This window comes from Pristis pectinata, chromosome 11, assembly GCF_009764475.1.
Source record: "Pristis pectinata isolate sPriPec2 chromosome 11, sPriPec2.1.pri, whole genome shotgun sequence".
In the NCBI taxonomy this organism is placed as follows: Eukaryota; Metazoa; Chordata; class Chondrichthyes; order Rhinopristiformes; family Pristidae; genus Pristis; species Pristis pectinata.
Genome location: NC_067415.1, coordinates 51,553,947 through 51,560,493, shown reverse-complemented (window position 1 = coordinate 51,560,493; position 6,547 = coordinate 51,553,947).

Here is a 6,547-nt window from a genome sequence, read left to right as displayed (position 1 = left end):
AAGAGTGGCATAGTAGTACCGCCACTGACCTAGCTGGATGAGCTCTAAAGCACCTAGTTGTCAGGCTGGGCCTGCAGCAGGTAGTGAGTGAACCAAGGAGGGAACTCTACTTGGCCTTATATTCACCAGTCTCTCTCTGGTGGGTATGTTCTGTCATTACAGCAAATGACATTTGATTGGGAGATAATGGATGTGGTGCCAGTGGTAGAAGCATCATATTCCATTCAGCTCCAAAGTGGATGTGAATGACTTATAAATGATGTATATCTTCCCTACATTTTCAATCCCCCACATAAAGTGGGGTCCCTAGAGTGGGGAAGATATAGAGCAGAAGTTTCATATTAGTTTGTGACTTCTGTCTCTCAAAGCAATCACTCTCTTAGAAGTGGCTATAATAAATATTTTAAGAACAGAAAAGCATGAGAGAGTAAACAACTTTGCATTACGGGTCATTCATAACATAAATAATAACTGTCAGAACACAACTACAGTGGGATGAATCTAAATATTTCTCAATTATCCAGTCTGCTATAGTGAGGCTATAATAGTTCAAAGGAAAAGCAGCAATCAACATCCAACTGCAATCATGGTTTAGTTCAAACAGATTCACATTACATGCAAGACATTAGCTACCTTTCTATGCAGATGGCAGGATATGCAATGACAACAGCAGCTGCCACACCAGTGTGACTGATCGCTGCACCATTATGCATGTTATTTGTATGAAGTGAGAACATATTTCAACAGTGCTGGTGTCTTGAAAACACTGCATAACAATGCCAAATTGAATGATACATTAATTGAAAATCATAAGATCTTTCAGTGAAATAAGACCCTTGAACGCCTTTCCCAATTTACAGTGCTTTGTGTGGTTTTGGGTGTCCTATCGATAAGCCACACTAGCTGTGTGAATGCACAGTAGCTGCTGGAAGGCTGTTCCCTTTCATGCAAACGTGTGTAAGCTCTTTCCCTAGATAGGTTGGTTTCAGACTGCCCCCAGGATCAATCAAAGGAACAGTAAGGCTGGCTGTCATTATTTCTGCCTCCAGACCTGGACTTGACAAGGCTGATGGACCATGAATCACAGGTGCCTGCTTCCTGCTGTATTCACTCTTTCCTCAGAATCAGCTCTCTCTACCATCCAAGTAGGATTTGGCTCATAACACAAGGGAGTATGAGTTGAGGTTGGAGGAGGTGGGGCATGCAGGCATCATTGCTGGTCCTGCAGCAGATTGATGAACTCCTGCATGCTATATCTTTGCTCTTGTTGGAGAATGAGCTGCTCATGTGTGGCAACTTTCTGCTCATACTGTAAAGCAATCTGCTGACATGAAGCATCCCTTTGCCTTGCAAAAATATAAGCCGCTCATGTGTTGCATCCTTGTATCCACTGATACCAACAAACTATCTACAAATAGCACCCCTAGTTTAATGTCATCAGCAATCTGCTTATCAATGGTATCTCTCTGGTCCATGAAAACTTAGAATAATGCAAAATATATAACACAGAAGGAAGCTACTTAGCTCATCATATTCATGACACACAAAAAATGATCCTTCCAATCCAACACTTGATTAGCAACCATGCAGGTCACAGTTCTTCAAGTACACATCCAGGCAATTTTCAGTGAGATCAGAATATCTGCTTCTTCTCCTTAGTCACTCAGGATCAAGAATGGATTGTTTCCACTCAAGTTCCGTGGTTTCAGAGATGACATGGGCCAACAAGAGACCACAAATTCTGGGTGGAGATGCTTGACAGTGCAGCCATTTAGATGGTTTGATAGGTAGTGTGCTTCTTCTGCTGTTTACACTGTGCTCCTGTCAGTTGGACTTGGGCTTCCCATGCCATCTCAAATACCTCTTCTCCCCTTTGTGCAGTCGTAAGACAGGGATTCCCAAGAGTTACGTTATGTTTTATCAGGAGGCTTTCAGAACATCTTTGAATCATTTCCTGTGTCTACCTGGCAATCACTTGCAATGACAGAACTTGTAATAGAGTGACTTGGAATGGGTTCCCCTTCACCTCCCCACTGAACACCATCCAGGGGCCTAAACAGCCCTTTTTGAGGCAAAGATTCACCTGCACCTCTTCCAACCTGGTCTGTTGCATTTGGTGCTCATGATGTGGCCTCCTCTACATTGGTGAAACCAAACATAGCTTAGGTAAGCGTGGAACACTTGTGCTCTGTCTGCAATGGCCATCTTGAGCTTCCAGTTGCATGTCATTTTAACTCTACTACCCACTTTCACACCGTGCTATCTATCCTCAGCTTTCTCTGTTGCTATGGAGAGGTCAAATACCCTCTCAGTCCTGATGCACAGCTTTGACCCATAATGTCAACTTGCACCTTTTGCCCCCGCAGATGGTGCTTGATCTGCTGAATTATCCAGCATCCTGTTTGTTGTTCCAGTTTCCAATATTTGCTGTCTCTTTTGTCTTGTCTATTTCAGAAGTTTTGTGTCAAGCTCAGAAAAGACATGTCCACCAGCTGATTAGAGTGCAATAAGGGCATCAGTGCTGGGAATGTTGGACTTGGAGAGGACAACCGGCAATGATTTTCTTTTTCTGCCAATGAACTCAGAGGATTTTTGCAGTCAGCAATTCTGGTATCCAATGCTTTTGAGGTGCCTGCTTTAGATAGTCAATGTCTCAGAAGCACACAGAAGGCAGGAATCATTGCTTCCTGGTAGACCATGAACTTTGGACTGGGATTGAGGTCTTGCTCAACAAACACTTCTTTTGTCAAAAGGCCATGCTGGTGCACTGAAGCCAATGGTGAATTTCATCAATTAGGTTTGCCTTTAGTGAAAGGTGGCTCACAGGATACAGTGGCAGAGCAATTGGTGCTGCTGTCTCTCAGCTACAGGTTCAATTCTGACCTCTGGTGCTGTTGATATGGAGTTTACACATTCCCCTGTAACTGTATGGATTTCCCCCGCCGCTCCAGTTTCCTTCCACGTGCCAAAAATGCACTTGATGGTAGGTTATGACCATCTTCAAGGAGACAAATTTGATTACAAAAACAACAGAAGGATCTTTCTGCTGTCTGCCACAGGGAATGTCATGCCCAGGATCCTCCACAACCAGCTCCTCCGAGGCAAAAGAGCAGATACCCAGATCATTGTGAAGTCTGTCCATCTAGACGCACAATGGACATTTTCTTCACCATGTGTCAACTCCAGAGGAAATGCTTGGGCTGCACCAACCATTTGTATATGCCTTTCCTTGATGTCACAAAAGCCTTTGATTCCATCGGTTGAGAGGGACTATACAGCATCCTTTACAAATGTGGCTGCCTGCAGGAATTTGTCTGAAATCTGCTTGTGCTTCATGAAGGTATGCATGCCGTGATCATAACCAATAAATCCACAACAGACCCAATCACAGTACAGAACAGCATCTTTCTTCAGGCGCTGCTAGACCTCATCTCCAACAAGCTTTCTGCTGAAGGTTCCCACGTCCCAAAGGCATGCTGGTCGTTGGGTTAATTGGTTACTGTCAAATAGCCCTAATGTAGGTGGCAGGGGGGAGAATCAGAGTGCCGTTAATGCAGGTGCATGAAAGAACAGGTTGCAAGAAAAATAGAGAATGGAATTGATGGGAGCTAGCATAGATTTGACTGCCACATAGCCTCCATCCATGCCAAAAGGAAATATGAGTCAGGCAGCCCTGATAACTCACTCACCACCTCAGCACATGAAAGCATAGTCCTCATCTGAATTCTGTTCTGCACTACACCACTAACAATCCCCAGACCAAATTCCCAATACCTCACTCCATACTGCAGCATAATAGCACCCTGTGTGTCTCCCCATGCCACGGGTCGCTCTAAACTAAACTACTCCACCCCTGCACCCCTCCCCTACCACCAAAGTGGTGCTTATGGGGTGTGGGTGCGATCAGGCACAACAACTCACTGTGCAGTTCATCATTTACATTCCCATTTTTCTCTTCTTCCTCCAGCCTTTTTGCCCACTAGGACAATGACAACATTTCATAGGTGCCTTTTGTGCCTAGATCAGGGATATTGCCAGAAGGTCCTGTGCTTGTCTCAGGGATATTGCCAGAAGGTCCTGTGCTTGTCTCAGGGATATTGCCAGAAGGTCCTGTGCTTGTCTCTATGATGGAATAGGGTAAAGACACAAGAGACAGCAGATGCTGGAATCTGGAGCAGAAACAAACTGCTGGAGGAATTCCGTGGGTCAGGCAGCATCTGTGGAGGCAGAAGGATGGTTGATATTTTGGGTCAAGAACTTGCAACAGGACTAATAGTGTAGCAGGGAGCTAGGCAGTATAAAGAGGTGAAAGGGAGGACTGAGGCAGGAGCTAGCAGGCGATATAGGAGGGGTTGATGGTCACATGGAGCCAGGTTTTGGGGGGGGGGAGGGGGGCAGAAGGAAAGGTTGGAGACAGAGGCTGGGAGGCGGTAGGTCGAGGCAACAGAGGGCTGCAGATTCTGAACTCTTGATATGTAAGGAAGGTGATGAATGGAACCAGATAAAGGAGGGGTATTGAGCAGATGGCAATATTTGGGGGAGTGTGATCATAGTGGTCATAGTGTTGCTATACTGAAGTAGTGATTAGAGTTGTGCAGGTTGGTTCAAGAACCCAATGGTTTAAGGGAGGTAGCTGTTCTTGAACCTGGTGGTGTGGGACAGTACTTCCTGCCCTATGCAACCTGCGAGAAGATGGCATGGCCCGGATGGTGGGGGTCTTTGATGAGAGATGTTGCCTTCTTGAGGCAGTGCCTCATGTAGATACTACCAATGGTGTATATGCTTATGATGTATTGGGCAGAGTCCACTACTCTCTGCAGCTTCTTACATTCCTGTGCATTTGAATTGCCATTGTTACAACAATATTTTAAAATTTGTTCCCAGTCTTTTTCTGATTCAGCAGCAAGAGGTATTCGTAAACAATGGAGACACTGTACACGTGTTAAAGGTTATAAAGACACTATTAGGATGATATGAAAACTACTCATTAACTACTTTGAAAATATACAAAACAATAGAATACAGAGAATACTTATCAATCACTCAGTGAACTGATCTACACAGTGCTGGATGGAACCCCAGGTGTCTGACAGCTGTTCCCGCTTTTCTCTCTCTCTTTCTCTCTCCCTCTCCCCCCCCCCCCCCTCTCTCTCTCTCTCTCCCTCTCCCTCTCTCCTCTCCCCCTCCCCCCCCCCCCCCCCCACTTTAGGTCTGGTCATGACTTCAGCCTAAAGCAGGAGTACCCTGCAGAAAGAGAAGTAGCCCCTTTTCATACCCTTAAAACCCCTTACTCTAGTACTTTCCCATCGGTACGGTACCAGACTGCACCCGCACATCATTCTTCCTTTCCTAGACGAGGATGTTTCTCATCATTGTCTACTCTCAAGGCTGTGGACTGGTATCCTTTCACTTTCTCAAAACATTCCCACATTCCAAGCTAACACCATTTTGTCTTACAACCACCATTTTGTGTTACACATTTTTGCACATACTAAGGAGGAATCAAATATAGCTTCTGACAAATTTAACTCTTTCCTTACAGCCATACCAGACCATGATGTAACCAGTCAGGATACTTTAAACAGTAGAGTGTTTGGTGACATGCCAAACCTCCTTAACCTTCTAGGAAAGTCAACTTGCTGGTGTGCCTTCCTAGTGATTGCATCTATGTGATGGGCCCAGGACAGGTCATCCAATATGTTAACACCCAGGAATTTAAAGCTGCTGACTCTCTCCACCACTGATCCCCCAATGTAGACTGGTACATATTCACCGTCCTTCCCCCTCCTGAAGCCAACACTCAGCTCTTTAATTTTACTGACGTGGAACGAGAGGTTATTGTTGCGGCACCACTCAACCAGATAACCTATCTCACTCCTGTACACTGACTCATCACCACCTCTGATTCGTTCAACAACAGTGGTGTCATTGGCAAACTTGTATATGCCACTGGAGCTGTGCTTAGCCACACAGCCATATGTGTATAGGAAGTAGAGCAGGGGGCTAAGCACACAGCCTTGAGGTACACTTGTGTTGATGGTCAGCGAGGAGGAATTGTTGTTATTAATCTTCACTGATTAAGGTCTGCCAATGAGGGAGTCAAGGATCAAGTTGCAGAGGGAGATACAGAGACCCAGTATGGAAACTTGATATGAGTTTGGATGGGATGATTGTGTTGAACGCCCAGCTGTAGTCAATGAACAGCAGCCTGACATATGTATTCCTGTTGTCCAGGTGGTCCAGAACAGAGTGAAGAACCAGGGAAATCATATCTGCTATTGACCTGTTGTGGTAGTAGGCAAATTGAAGAACTCCAGGTCATCTTTGAGGCAGGAACGGATTTGTGCCATCACCAACCTCTCAAAGCACTTCATTACAGTTGATGTAATCACTACCGATGGCAATCATTGAGGTAGGTCACCATGCTTTTCTTGGGCACTGGTACAATAGATGCCTTTTTGAAGCAGATGAGAACCTCAGACCACAGAAGTGAGAGGTTGAATATGTCCATAAACACTCCAATTAGTTGGTCTGCATAGACCTGTAG